The 15,360-nt window shown below is 41.6% G+C and overlaps 2 long non-coding RNA genes across 2 annotated transcripts; both read right to left on the reverse strand.

Annotated features, from left to right (window-relative positions):
• Positions 1-515: 515 nt before the first annotated feature.
• Positions 516-7,321, reverse strand: LOC115301020. Its single transcript, XR_003912944.1, has 2 exons — positions 7,115-7,321; positions 516-656 (listed from the first exon to the last, which is right to left on the reverse strand). It is a non-coding gene; the product is annotated as an uncharacterized LOC115301020 (long non-coding RNA).
• A 5,327-nt stretch (positions 7,322-12,648) lies between these two features.
• Positions 12,649-15,201, reverse strand: LOC115302469. The gene is made up of 3 exons (XR_003913485.1): positions 14,864-15,201; positions 14,366-14,494; positions 12,649-12,767 (listed from the first exon to the last, which is right to left on the reverse strand). It is a non-coding gene; the product is annotated as an uncharacterized LOC115302469 (long non-coding RNA).
• Positions 15,202-15,360: the final 159 nt, after the last annotated feature.

Genomic DNA, 15,360 nt, shown 5'->3' on the forward strand with positions numbered 1-15,360 from the left:
GGGCAGTGGGATTATGTTCTAGATGTCCGCTTAATAAACTATAATACTGGAAAATTTTATGTGAAAAATAAAATGTTTCTACCACCACTGAAACAAAAAGGTGACGATCTTAACTAACGTATATTACTTTGTTCTGCACCACCCAGCATTAGAATTTCACAGGCTTCCATGTTTGAAATGCACAGTGCCATCTAATGGCCACAGACCATAAATCAACAGACAGGAAGAAAAAAGATCAGCATTAAAATAATAATAATGATACAAGTAAAACCAAAAGAATTTCAAGTTCCAAAATTGTTTAGTCAACTGACTTTGTATACAATTTTATCTTTTTGCTAATCAAATGGTCATGTTGCATAGATACCTTTAGATGATATTTTAAACAATTCATGACACACCTATAACCAAAAATTACATTTACATTTTTTAAAGTCACAAAATCATTAGAAACAATATGTTCAAGAAATAACATGTTCAGGTAGGATGATTCTATTTTTAAGAGAAAAGGGACAAAATCAGGGGAACCAATAGAAGGACTTTATTTTGACTTTTACAAGGCATGACGTCATCTGCATGGAAAATAATGATTCCAAGCACTCTTCTGGGAGCCCCCTCAAGACTGGGGAGATTATGCACCACTGAAGGAATCTTGGACTCTGAAGAAAGAGAGAGAAGCTGGCATCCATTGGTTGTGTTTTGGAAGGATGTGCACGTGGCATGCCCCTTCTATAGCCTAGCTCTGGGTCAAAGGAATTTTCCATTGCTCACACAGGCCACCCAACCCTGGGGGCCTAAGTAGGAGAAGGAGGAAGAAGGGGGCTGTGACCAGCTCAGTTACTCTTCCCTGAGGAGCAGCCACGTTTGCTACTCTAAGAACAATACCTCAAAGACTGACTTGGGTGTGGGGCTCCCAGGCCAAATGAGTCACCTTCCCTTCCAGCTCCATGGCCTCTTCAAGGCTAGTTCTCTTTGATCTCAGCCCTTCTGAGGTGGTGTGAACTGTATGCTATAGGAATTGATAACTCCCCTAAGAATTGCTTTAAAAATATCCTGCTCTAACTGAAAAGGTCTTTTTGTTTTTTGTTTTTTAAAGTATGCTGTTTCACTCTTTCCTCATTAGGTAGGACATTAATATGACAAAAACTCCACTAAAACGTCATGATGTGCCAAAGGGATAATTTACTGTTTAGTCTTTTCCACCTGTCTTTACATCTTCTGAGCAACAAAGATTACATGTTGCTTTATGCACAACTGCAAATATTTCTCTTTTTTTAATGTTTTATTTTTCTTTTTGAGAGAGAGAGAGAACTAGCAGGGGAGGAGCAGAGAGAGAGGAGACACAGAGCCTGAAACAGACTCCAGGGTCTGAGCTGCCAGCACAGAGCCCAACATGGGGCTCGAACTCATGAACCACAAGATCATGACCTAAGCCAAAGTCCCAAGCTTAACCAACTGAGCCACCCAGGTGCCTCTTGCAAATATTTCTTGAATTAACTTCCAGGCTTACCAGAATGCAAGGGGGATTTCATTAATGCAAAAGTAACGGGGGGGGGGGGGGGGGGGGAAGCATTTTAAACAAAAGGATTAAAACAGAGGTTATTTATCCAGGGCTTTTTACTTTATATGGAGATCATTAGAAATAATGATTTCTGCAAATTGGTAGTAACATCAATACTAAGCCAGTACTTTCTTTGCTGTCTCCTTGGACTGATGGTAAGATCCTAAAACGTGTTGGAAAGGGAGAAGAGGTAAGCGGTGTGAAAGCAGTGGCTTTGTGAATAAGGATGAGAACAATGGGTTAGATGCTAGGGAGACTAGCATACCATTTGCTAGGCTACACCATACTCTGGGCACTGGGTTAGGCATCTTGTGTACATTACTCCATTTAAGCCTCACCACTGTCCTTTAAGATAAATGCTAATATCCCATTTTGAAGCTATTAAAAAAAAAAAAGCTCATTAGATTAGTCCCAGAGCCAATAAGAGGCAGAGAAGTTAGGAATATTCTCAGCTAATTAAGTGGCCCTGTCCTCTGGCTGGTCCAAGGAGCAGCAGCATTATCATCTGGAATTCTCCCAAGGGAGACGTTTTTAAAAATCTCTTCTGGGGTGCCTGGGCGGCTCAGTCGGGTAAGTACCCTACTTTGGCTCAGGTCATAATCTTGTGGTTTGTGGGTTTGAGCCCTGCGTCGGGCTCTGTGCTGACAGTTCAAAGCCTGAAACCTGCTTCAGATTCTGTGTCTCCCTCTCTCTGCCCTATCCCCGCTCACACTGTCTTTCTTACTCTTTCTCAAAAATAAATAAACATTGAAAAAAATCTCTTCCAATAATTCTGTTAAGCAGAGCAGCCTGAGAACCACTTTATTGGATCTGGAAAGAGGTCTTAAGAGATATGCCATAGGGCTCTCTTTGATCTTTCTCCTACTTCTTTTGCATTTTTGTAAAATACAATATTTTTGTTGTTTCCTCTATAAAATAATTTATGCTAAATTATTTTTCAGAAGACACAGACAAGCATTAAAAAGAAAATGAAAAATGATTAGTAGCCTGGCCACTCAGAGGTAAATACTGACTTTCTTGGTACATCTCTTTCCAGAACCTTTTCTATGTTTATATAGAAACATATTTTGACAACAGTAGAATCAGAAATGAATATTAAATTAATTTTTCTATTTTCAATGTACTAAGGACATCTTCCTATGACAATGAATAGATCTACAACAACACATTGAATCTTCATCTTATGTTCCATCAAACAAATCTACCAACTGGTCATCAACATCAGCATTTAGCCAAAGCTAGTCAACATTTTGATTAGTGACTTGGATGAAGGAGTATGTTGATCAAATATTAGGATGACATAAACTAGGAGAGCTGGCTAATATACTAGATTTAAAGAATAAATGTAAATTATCTTAATGGGAATTAGGATCCTGAATTGATATGAAACTTCTAACAGATATAAAATGTCAAGCAGTGGCCGTCTAAGTCCCATATTTCTGGGCTTGGGGGGTGCACTGACTCTGAGAAGGAAGTGAAAGTCAGGTAGGCCAATCGACTGATTTGTCCACCTCGATCAGGCATCAGCAAACAAAGCACAGCAAGATTAGTGGCACACCATAAGCATTGAGAATTATAAATGGCCATATTGGAACATGTAAAATGTAAACTCAGTATAAACATATCACTACTTCAGAAGGCTGAGGCCATCCACTCTATTAATAGGCAAGTCCTGTGGCAATTTCCCCAGTAAGATTTTCCTGGGAGAAGTTCTGACATTCAGGTAGTGGAAGCTGCCGGGGATGCTAACTTTTCAAAGCTTTCCAGCAGAGGCTGACTGCTCTAAGTTCGCAAACTAATCAGACTGGGACCTACCAAGACTCTGATCACTTAGCACATTAAAAAAAAAAAATGCGGAGCTCAATCCCTATCAAAATAACTCCAGCATTCTTCACAGAGCTAGAACAAATGATCCTAAAATCTGTATGGAACCAGAAAAGACCCTGAATAGCCAAAGCAATCCTGAAAAAGAAAACCAAAGCAGGAGGCATCACAATTCTGGACTTGAAGTTGTATTACAAAGCTGTAATCATCAGAAGAGTATGGTACTGGCAAAAGAACAGACACATAGATCAATGGAACAGAACAGAGAACCCAGAAGTGGACCCACAAATGTATGGCCAACTAATCTTTGGCAAAGCAGGAAAGAATATCCAATAGGAAAAAGACAGTCTCTTCACCAAATGGTGTTGGGAAAACTGGACAGCAGCATGCAGAATGAACCTGGACTGCTTTCTTACACCATACACAAAAATAAACGTAAGATAGGAAGCCATCAAAATCCTAAAGGAGAAAACAGGCAACAACCTCTTTGATCTTACTTGACATGTCTCCAGAGGCAAGGGTAACAAAACCAAAAATGAACTATTGGGAGCTTCCTCACAGTGAAGGAAACAATTAGCCAAAGGAAGGAAACAAAACCAAAAGGCAACCGATAGAACCAGAACGGGAGAAGATATTTGCAAATGACTTATCAGATAAGGGGTTAGTATCCAAAATCTATAAAGAACTTATCAAACTCAACATTCAAAAAACAAAGAATCCAGTGAAGAAATATGCAAAAAAACATGAATAGACACCTTTCCAAAGAAGACACATTAAAAAATCCTCAACATCACTCATCATCAGGGAACTACACATCAAAATCACAATGAGATACCACCTCACACTTGTCAGAATGGCTAAAACTAACAACTCAGGCAACAACAGATGTTGGCGAGGATGCAGAGAAAGAGGATCCCCTTTGCACTGCTGGTGGGAACGCAAAGTAGTGCAGCCACTCTGAAAACAGTATAGAGGTTCCTCAAAAATTAAAAATAGAACTACCCTATCTACAACCCACCAATTGCACTGCTAGGTATTTATCCAAAGGACACAGGAGTGCTGATTCAGAGGAGCACATACACCCCAATGCTTATAGCAGCACTGTTGACAATAGCCGAAGTATGGAAAGAGCCCAAATGTCCATCAACTGATGAATGGATAAAGAAGATGTGCATGTGCGCATGCGCGCGCGCGCACACACACACACACACACACACACACACACACACACACACACAAAGCAATATTACTTGGCAATCAAACAGAATGAAATCTTGTCGTTTGCAACAATGTGGATGGAACTGGAGGGTATTATGCTAAGCGAAATAAGTCAGATAGAGAAAGACAAATATCATATGATTTCACTCATATGTGGCATTTAAGATACAAAGCAGAAAAATATAAGGGAAGAGAAGCAAAAACAATATAAAAACAGAGAGGGAGACAAACCATAAGAGACTCTTAAATACCAAGAACAAACTGAGGGTTGCTGGCAGGATATCGGCTGGGAGGAAGGGCTAAAGAGGTGAGGGCATTAAGGAGGACACTGTTGGGATGAGCACTGGGTGTATATATAAGTGATGAATCCCTAAGTTCTGTTCCTGAAAAAATAAAATAAAATCATGCCAAAAAATAAAAATGCAAAAATCCAAAACGTGGAGCTAAATTAAACTCTTAAAGAAGATTGATCTGCCACTGATCCCTTTAATAGAGAGCTTTGATATTAGCTAATTTATTTGCTACGAAAGATATTTATCTTCAGCTGTTTTGAGAACCAAGTGATTTGTGTTTCTTGGCAAGTGACATGTGTTTGTACAAGCTAGACAGAGAGAGTTCTGCCATATCGATGTTGGGATGAGGCATCATGTCCCAAACTGGATGTAAGGCCAACCTGATGTGGGCTGTGTGAACCTACAGGGAGGGCACAGTGGGCAGTCTTTCCCCTGCTTCTGGAAGGAAGACATGAGACCAGTCCTTCACAAGTCTCTCAACAAGCTCTGTTGCTGTCATCCTTGCTCCCCAGCCCACCAGGCTTTTGGGTGCTGCCCAGTCATAGTCCTTTAAAATGAGGCTTTAAAAAGGGCATGCAGATAGCCAGATGCATCTGTTTTTGGCACCAGCTGGCCAGCCCTATAACAAGGTAGAGTTCTGTCAGTCCACATAGCTGTGGACAATCAGGCATTTGGGACTTTGCCCCAACAGATTCTTGTTGCCATTTGGGGAGATTAATAAAGATTACTTTACATTTGACTAATTTTGCAACTTTCCACTTCCACTCTCTGATCACCTGCAGCCATAAAACACAGGGATCCTCATACATGCACATCATTCCTGCAGAACTTAAAAAAAAATGAGTTACCATACGGTTTTGTGAATAGATGGGGAAAAGCCCTTGTTGGCATTTAATAGAAATTTCTCTTTATTGACTGGACTAGAGTTTAGTCTATCACATTCTTCCTAAGGGCAATCATTTACTGTTTCCTAATTTCCTAGATGGTTTACCTAAAATGCGTGTCACTTTCCTGCTTGAACAATTGTAAGTTCTGGGATTCTTGGGCCAATGTTCTACACAAAATGAGCTGTAGGCACAGCTATTCCACCACTGATTGTTATTAAACTCTTTGTCAACATTGTGGTATAATCTGATAAAAACTTAAGAGTGTTTGCAGCTTTTATTGATCTTTCCATAATCTTTGATTCTGAGGACTGAAATCAGTTATAAACCAAGATACGCATGCTCAGGACTGATTCTCTGGGCCTGTTCCCACCCTCAGCCACAAGGCTTATAAGGAACCTGCACTTCATGCCACTGTGTTTCAAGGTCAGGAGTAACAGTCCATTGATGGATCAGAAACAGCATTTATTCCAATTACCAGGAAAAGAGAGATGGGCTTTCTCTGGCACATCAATGCCAGATTTTCTTTACTATCAAGAACAAGAATGGCATTAATACAGAGTGGATCCTATCTATTATTATCACAAAAAAAAGATAGTTGCTCTGATTCCAAAATCATAAGCTTTCTAGTTTTATATATATTACATTTTAAGCTTGTTTATATACTTCTTGGTATAAAAAGCTAGATGTTCAATGAGTGATTTACTAGGATTTGCTTTTGGATAAAATGATGTTTGGTTATCAGAGACTTAAATTTTTTTCAGGCTAAAATCACTGAGGCTATGCTGTATCATCTTGTTAGAGCAAACACCAAATAATTCCTTAAGGAGAATCTGAGCACGAACAGTCCTTTCCTAGCCCACCTCCAAGTGGAGCTGCGGTGGCCTTCTGTCCACCATATGTCACTGTCAAACACCTCAAATCTAATAAGAAGTTGTCAACCCTCCCTAGCTTGCTTGTTTATTAAAACATATGGCTCTGGGGCGCCTGGGTGGCTCAGTCGGTTGGGTGTCCGGCTTCGGCTCAGGTCATGATCGCACGTTCGTGTGTTCGAGCCCCGCGTCAGGCTCTGTGCTGACGGCTCGGAGCCTGGAGCCTGCTTTGGATTCTGTGTCTCCCTCTCTCTCTGCCCCTCCCCGCTCATGCTCTGCCTCTCTCTGTCTCAAAAATAAATAAAACACTAAAAAAAATTAAAAAAAAATATGGCTCTGAGTTTAACAGGCAACATTAGAAGCCCCGTGCTTTAGAAACTAATGAGGGTGGTTGATCTTGGAATTCAGTGATGCTCCTTGACTATTGAAAACTTTGGGAGATGAGCATCAGCCACGGTAGATTACCTGACGGATAGCAGTGTACCCATCCTTTTGTGTCAGCAATTTTCAAATTTCTTTTTTAACCATAGAATCCTTGTTCAACCATGTCTTTCTAGAAGCCCAGGGTCAGAGAATGGGATGCAGGGAAGGGATGGGAAGCTCGAAGTCCCACCACAGATCAGATCCTCAGAGCACAGCTTGGAAACCATTTCCAGATCCTCTAACACCAATCCAGACACTGGGGCAAAGAACCACAGAGTGGTTCTTTCAAAGAATCCAGACTGCATCACAGAGCCTCCCTAGAATGCCTTCACTGACTTGTGCTTAGACCAAATACCATTATACCTCACTTTGGCAGATAGATCTCACTTTGGTAGACTATTTGTAAGAAACAGTCCTAGGAAATGGCCACAATATTTACTGCAAGGATATTGTTAAAGATACTGTTGACCTGGTTTTACAATACCTTCTCTGGGAGAACCCCAAGGAGAAAATGGTTCCTGTTCTTTGCACCAGAAATTGTTTAAATTCTTCTTGGCTGGGGCGCCTGGGTGACTCAGTCCGTTGAGCGGCCGACTTCGGCTCAGGTCATGATCTCATGGTTCGTGGGTTAGAGCCCGAGTCAGGCTCTGTGCTGACAACTCAGAGCCTGGAGCCTGCTTCCGATTCTGTGTGTCCCTCTCTCTCTGCCCCTTCCTTGCTCATGATCTGTCTCTCAAAATGAAATAAATGTTAAAAAATAATTTTAAATTCTTCTGGGCTTATGGTTTGTTTTTCTGTCATGAACACAGTGATCTATCATTCTCTCTTTGAGCCGGCCACTAGAAAGCTTAAGAAAAAATTGTGCAGACCACCTTGAGCAAGCCACAGGCTTTCCTGGCAGGTGCTTCTTGAACCATTTTCTTGCTCAGCTTCTGCTTGTTTTGTGAAATGTATCCCTTTTGCCATCATTCTTTTGCTTTGAAGGATATACTGTATGTTGGTCTATTGTATATATTGCATATTGCCAGTCTCAATCCATTAAAAAAATAATGATTTTTAAGTAAGCAAATAATTTACTAAGAACATCTACCAATTCAAGCCATGTACAAAAGAAGGAGACCAGAATGATGAGAGGCTAGAGCCAGCAAGGATCAGGTCCAGGAATTAAGTATGCATGGTGTGGAAATAAAAATCTTGAGGTGAACACGATAGCCATCTTCAAAGTTCATAAAAAGCAAGGAGTAAGTTTATTCTGTATCATTCCAGAGAATGAACTTAGAATATATGGTGGTCATTACTAAAGAAGCTGTTGAGTAGAACTGGAAAAGGAATGGACCTCATAATGGTGAGTTTCCTGTCTCAAGAAGTGTTCAGGCAGAGCCCAAATGATTTCCTAGCGGGGAAGTTACAAAGGAATGGTAGACACCAGCTGAGTGCTTACCCAGACTGCACTTCTCCTTTGGAAGAGTCCCTTCAATCTTTACTGAGGAGTTTAATGTAGGTAGTCATGTGTGTGTCGTGAGACCTTTCCTGACCCCTGCCACAATAGATTGAACTAGGGCTGGACCCCTAACTGAACCTGGAGTCTCTCTTGAGCTAAAGAACCTGTCTGCTGGAGTCAGGAGCAGCTTTAAGGTGACCCAGCACCGGTACTCAAGTCAGAGCTGGGGCAACCCAAAGCCACGCAAGGCGCAAGACTTGGAGGACTAAAACTAAGAGGGTTGCTAGTGAAGGTGTCCTGCTGAAGAGATGCAGCGGGAGGGGGAGCTACCTGATCACTTTCTACTCCTGTGAGAGCCAGATCTATTTCCTTCAGTACCTTCCTTGTGCAAGGTTCCTCATCTCTGAACAACAACCACTCCTTTCTAAAGTTGGCTTGGGTTTCTGTTCCTTGCATCACAGAAATCCTTACAAAGATCAAGGAGAATTCCCCCAAAGATTTTGAGGCTGGAGTAGATTAGTGGCTCCCAAAGATGGGTGATCACCAGATTTCTCTGAGTAAGCGTCCTTGTACCAGCCCCTGGGGAATGTGATTTAGTGCAAAAGGCACATGGAATGTGTATTTTTAAACACTGCCCTCACCAGCCTCAATTATTTTGCTACTTCGCCAGTTTGGAAACCACTGGACAAGGTATCATCTAAAATCCTGGTCCCTTTAAGATTCCTAAACTTTGGTTTAGAATTTGACACAATGCAGCCATTGTCATAGTACTTTTCCTACAGAAAGAAAACTTTAATTTTAAATACAGCCACCACACATTCAGATATACTACTCAGAGAGAAAGGCCAGGACCCTCCGCAAACTTCCATGGATATACAATTTCCAGATTGTATGTTAACAAGTCAATATTGATCAGTACACATGACAAGTTCAAGTTCTCAGGGTGTTTGGCCAAGGTATTTAAACATTTGAATCCGTGACCTAGAAAATGGAATTCAAATTATGTTCATTCAGTTTACTGATGTTCTTTAACAGGGAAGAGCATCTAAGCGCATGTTTCTTAGGCACCTCCAGTTTTCCTAAGATATCAGCCCTCTCTCCCCAGTTTATGAATGTTAGAAGATATGGCTTTGCCCTCTCATGCAAACAGACATCTACTTTACTTAATTTCAAAATACGATAACTTTTTGAAAAACTTTAAATGCTTAGCTACATATTCCTAATACACAAATGAAACTTCCTGAAGTTTCAAATACATATTGTTACTGTGAAAGGAGAACCTAGTATGTATATTATAGTCTTCAGTGAGGCCATCCCCAAACCAGCGAGTTTCACCTTCCCAGGGACAGAGGGATGGCAGAGGAGGGTGGCTGGCCTCCAGTCTCAACAGATATGCTGGTTCCACGGACACTGGTCGGCTTTGGTGTCTCCTCCCTTCCCTAGTTCTCACACTGGGATGTACCTTCTCCCATCTTTCATACTGGATAGTTCAATTCCAGTTGTAATTTAATTTTTCCAGTTTCAGGGCTCTCCCTTCCCCTCAGTCTCAGTTCTCCCACCCAAGTTGTCCTCCTCACATTTTGGGCTTTTCTCCTACCAACTCGCCAAGCACACCCCCTTCCAATCATATGGTTCAAGTCCAATCCCAACCTGGCTGGTTTATCCACCATCTTTTAACATGGCCATCCCATACCTAAAGTCAATGCCGCTTCAGACCTATTACCACCTATTTCATTTTCCTTTATGCTGCTTCCTGTAGCTTGCCTCACAACTGACCTCCACTGTTTCTCAATAAATTAGCGACAAGAGGACCCACACCCTGCAACAAGGACCACAGAGAATCCCTGTCTGTACAAAAAGAATTTTCATACCTCCAATGCTTTTAGTAGTAGTTAACTGAAGTTGCTTTGTATCTTCCACTAGGGGGTACCAACTCATAATATTTGAAACAGGAAGTCTGCTGAATAAAGTTTGTAATGAAAAATGAAGTCCAGGCACAGTGAATTGTTTAAAACTTTTCTGAACACATGCTGTAATTTTATGAAGCAATTTAATTTGATTCCTTTTAAATAAGAGCTGCCCCATGGGCAGAGTAACAGGCAACAATCCTGAGTAGTATAAACTTACGTAAGGCAATGCCAATTAAAAATCCTGGCTCTATTACAGTAAGATATATAGTCAGGAATTAAATAAAATAAATGCAAAAACTGAATATAACCAGACCAGTGAGGCTATTTTTACTTTAGCAAGAGACATAGGCATGCTAAACAAAAGTTGGCTTCAAAATAATAGCTTTTGTTAAACAAAAATAAGCCAACTCATATGTTCTGAGATTCTCCATGAGTGGCATGGAATTCTCTTATCTTTGGGATATAAAATGTGCAATACTAAAAGCTGGTTCAAGGTTAAAGTGTTTGGGGTTCTTTTAGGAGGAAGTATGCCCAGGCATTATAGTGTAGAGGTTGAAAATGCAGGATGTAAGAATTAAGCTGGCCTTCAACTTCCTGATCTCCCATGGACTTCCATGAGAACTTGGTCAGCCTCCATCTCCTTAGCCTAAATCTTAGTTTTGCAACAGCTCAATAGGTTTTATAATGGTACTTCCCACATAAGTTTGTGTTGTGGATTAGATGAGACGATGTATATAAAACACTTACAGAGTGGCCCACAGTGAGTACTCAATAAATGCTAACTATCAATGAGTTAGTATAAAAAAAACCTCAAGATGACTAAGAATAGAAATCTTCGCATTGAAAGAGACAGAAGGGTGCCTGGGCGGCTCATTCAGTTAAGCTTCTGACTCTTGTTCTCAGCTCAGGTTTTGATCTCAGGGCCCTGAGTTCAAGCCCCACATTGGGCTCCTCACTGGGAATGAAACTCACTTAAAAAAGGAATAATGAGATACTCACTATCATTTTGGCAAACATACTCATAAAGACAAGCAATCAGGAGACCAGGGTAGTTAAGCAAGGTTGTTATTCCTGAGGAACTCTGAAGTAGAACTTGGACTTCCTTAAAGTCAAGCAGCATTCTTTCCACTATCCTATATAGTGTCTATTAGTCTATTAGCATAGACTAAACATATTCTGTGGTTAACAATTGGTTTTGTCAGCAAAATTTTAGTGAATGTGGCAAAGTTCACATTACTATGGCAGTGTCAGAGATTCTAGGAGTATGTACCTTTGAAGAGTTTGACTTTTAAGCCCCTTTCCTACTTTTAGAAATTTATCCTAAGGAAATAGCCTAAAAGAAAAGGCTATATGCAAAAAGATGTCCACTATCATATTCTTTGGAATACTGAAAAACGAGAAATAATCTATATGCCCCACAACAGAAGAGTGTTTAATGTGTTAGATGCATGAATTTGGGGGTGGCGACCATTTAAAAATGTATGAAGACTACAAGGAGACATGGAAAATATTTGTTTTATGCCTTATTCCAAAGGGAGGTACCAAGCAGAATGATAATAATTGTATTTTTATAATATTCTATCAATTAGAAATTAAATATTTCTATGCATAAAATAGAAAATGAAGTGATTTGGAGAGTATTGTGATTGCAAATGCCTTTTCCTTTCACGTTGAGTTCTCTTCTCTTCATAATTAAGAGACGCAATAAAGAGTTGTCTAGAATGAGCTCGTTTCTTCACTTTATTGGTATTAAGAAGAGTTTACATGATCCAAAGTGTTCTTTAATGCACCATGACAACGTGTATAATTAAATGAAAGACACAAGGTCAGAACCTTCATTATACAATGAATTTCTAGGGGCACAACGATGTATGTCAATTCTTGACCTCTTGGAACTTTCAAGCTGGTGGAGGAAATAGGACACACACATGGATCTTGGCACTACTCCACCTCCAAAACCTTTAACACCCCATCTGATACCAGCACTTTTCTCTCCCAGCTTTCATGCCACCTGCTCCACCATCATTAGGACTGCTAGTCTCTGGTCTCTCTGTTTCCTTTAGAGCCACCAATCTGGTTTCATTTCCCCTGCCATTCAACTTAATAAGGCATATCACTTAGCCACCTCTGCTGCAAGAACAGCACCTATCTTTAACCTTTATCTTTCCAATTCACCTGCCTTGAAAACCCCCATCCCCTGGACACGTTCAGTCACTTGCCTTCTCTCAGCCTGGGTGGCAGGATTGCCCAGGCAAAGCCACTTAACACGCCTTCATGTGTTCCTGGGCAGTCCCTTCTCCTTCTCCTCTCTCTTCTCTTTGGAAACGACCTTGCATTTTACTGCCTGGAAGAAATTATTAAATGAAAACTTTCTTCTTTTGAGCTGAGCCCAAAGCCCAGTTGCATTATACATCCATCCTTACTTCATGTCCTCCAATTTCAGAGGTGAGGTGACCCTGCACCTGTTCTCTGGCCCCACTGCCGGCTCCTACTTTGTACTGTCCAGTATCACCCATATGAAACCTTGCCTGAACTATTATCTTTTCCCCCCAGAATAAACATTCTATAATGAAACCTTCCTTTGAGATACATACTCTTCTAAATGACTACCACCTGTCTTTTCCCTTCCCTGTTCCCCACATTTCTAGAGTTGTTCTACCTTGGCTGTCTCCACTTTCCCTTCCCCTCACCTGATAGAGCCTGACTCCTCCTCCAACCCCAACACCCAAACTGTTCCCACAGAAGATGAATGCAATGGCTTCTTTTCATTTGGTATCACACTTGAACCCTCAGCTGTGTTTCACCCTGTTGACCATTCCGTCTTAAACTGTTCTCTTCTCTTGGCCTTTGGAACACTCTGGTGTTACCTTAATTAGCAGAATGAATATACTGTTGACTTTCATGCAGAGAGGGTAGAACTGGTAAGGCTCTCCACTGAACAGGAGAGCTGGACTTTTAGGGGAGTGGCGGCATGACAGTTGTTAGGCTTAAGATCTGCTTGATCAAGTTTCGAGGAACTTCCTCCTAGTCTTCCTACTTTTGTGTTCTCTCTGTCAAGATGCCTGATGCTTTGATGACAGAGGTGTAGATGGAACTCAACCTTAATGATACAGAGAACTGTTTTTTCTTTTATCTTATTGAAGAAAAGGTATTGTGGAGACCAGATCAGACTATAGGAACTTGTTGCCAATGTTGGAATCTCCTCTTTTGGGGTACAATTAGACAAGAGGGAAGTGGACTTCAAGCCATCAAGGGCTCCTTCAGCTTCTAACAGCTAAAGCTTCCAACCTACATTCATCCCATTCAATAAGATAATGAATTTTTCATTATTAAAATAACTCTTCCTCTTTCTCTGCCCCTCCCTGCTTGCACGCCCTCTCTCAAAATAAATATGCTTTAAAAACCAAAATTTAATAATTACTTTTTTAATTTTAGTATCATTCTTGTAAAGTACAATCTGATACTTGACTATATGCCATCTATTGGCTATTTTGATTCTTTCTCACTCTGAAGTGATATATACCCTACCACTGCAAATGCCTTGAAGTCAAGGGTCCTTTTTAGTCTAATTCTCTCGTGTCTTTTATATACTTACCATGGGGCTGACCACTTGGGAGATGCTTTTTAAAAATTCCTGTTTAATTTAGCAAGGATTTTAACTTTCCAAATTTTAGTGGGCTTTGAACAACTTCTGAATGTAACATGTTATTCAAGGTGCAAAAGTGCAATAGAGAAAATATTTAAGTTATTTGCATTTTATGAGCTGGAGAAGAGACAGAAACCCCTCAATATCTAGGGAGGATTTAGCACAAAGCTGAAATGGCCCGATACCCCCTTGTGTATAATGTACCAATCTAGACATAAAAGCCACAATCCCAAGCAATGTTCCAGAGCTAATTTGGGCTCTCTTCACAAATAGTCCTATAAATCCTTGTAGTTCACCTCCTTAGGCCAAACATTCCCAAAGTCCTTGACTGTGGAGAGCAGCTAGGTCTTTTGGTCCTTGACTGTGAATAGCAGGTAGGTCTTTTGGGACCTTGGACCAGACCTCTCTCCAGTCAGGTGAATAATCTGAAAAGAAAAGGAAATCACAGGTAGTCCGATGCCTTTTTATCCTTGTGTGTTTTTCTTTCAGCAGCTAGAGATATTTAAAGACTCTGAACCTCTTGTACTCTTTGATTCTCTTTTTTAAGAGTCGCTTTACTTTTAGAGAACTTTCTACTTTTCTTAGCTTTGCAGCCAGATTGGTGCACCTTGCGGAAATATCATTCTTCTTAAAAAAAAAAAAAGTTAGAATTTGCAGGCGTTGAATAAGAGATTTGCCGTAATGTAATCTCTCGGCATGACAATTTGTGGTTAAAAGTTCACTGAAAGCTAACCTACAAAGACAAGAGGGTCTGGAGTCACCCCCACCCCTTCCCAGATAAGAAGATTGATAACCTGAAATCGCCAAGTCTCAAGCAGCCACGACGTAATCTCTCGGACTTTGTGCTGGAGGCTGCAGCTCCGAAGATCTCAGGGGAAAACTGGACTAGTCACTTGGCAGGCGGAAGCGAAGGTGGTACCAGAGCAAGGTACGAGCCACCGAGAGGCAGCCTGGGGCCGCCACTCACGTCGGCGAGGAGGAGCTGACCGGCGGACGCACACAGACGGAGAGCAAACGCGAGCCTAGGGCCCGCCAGGTGAGGAGACGAACGCCCGCGCAGCTCACCTCCGAAGAGGCGGGGCGCGGCTGCCGATTACCGGCAGGGGCGGAGCCGGCCGGGATCACCTGGGCCCAGGCGGAACTGAGGGGTCGGGTCCCCGCAGGAGGAAGCCCGAGACTCACCTGTGCGCGGGCCGGGGGCGGGGCCAGCCCCCACACTCACCGCAGCCGGCGGAAGCCTCCGCCGGGAGCAGCCCCGGGGCTCGCCGCGCGCGGGGGGGGGGGGCCCCCG

Source organism: Suricata suricatta, chromosome 9 (genome assembly GCF_006229205.1).
Source record: "Suricata suricatta isolate VVHF042 chromosome 9, meerkat_22Aug2017_6uvM2_HiC, whole genome shotgun sequence".
Lineage (NCBI taxonomy): Eukaryota > Metazoa > Chordata > Mammalia > Carnivora > Herpestidae > Suricata > Suricata suricatta.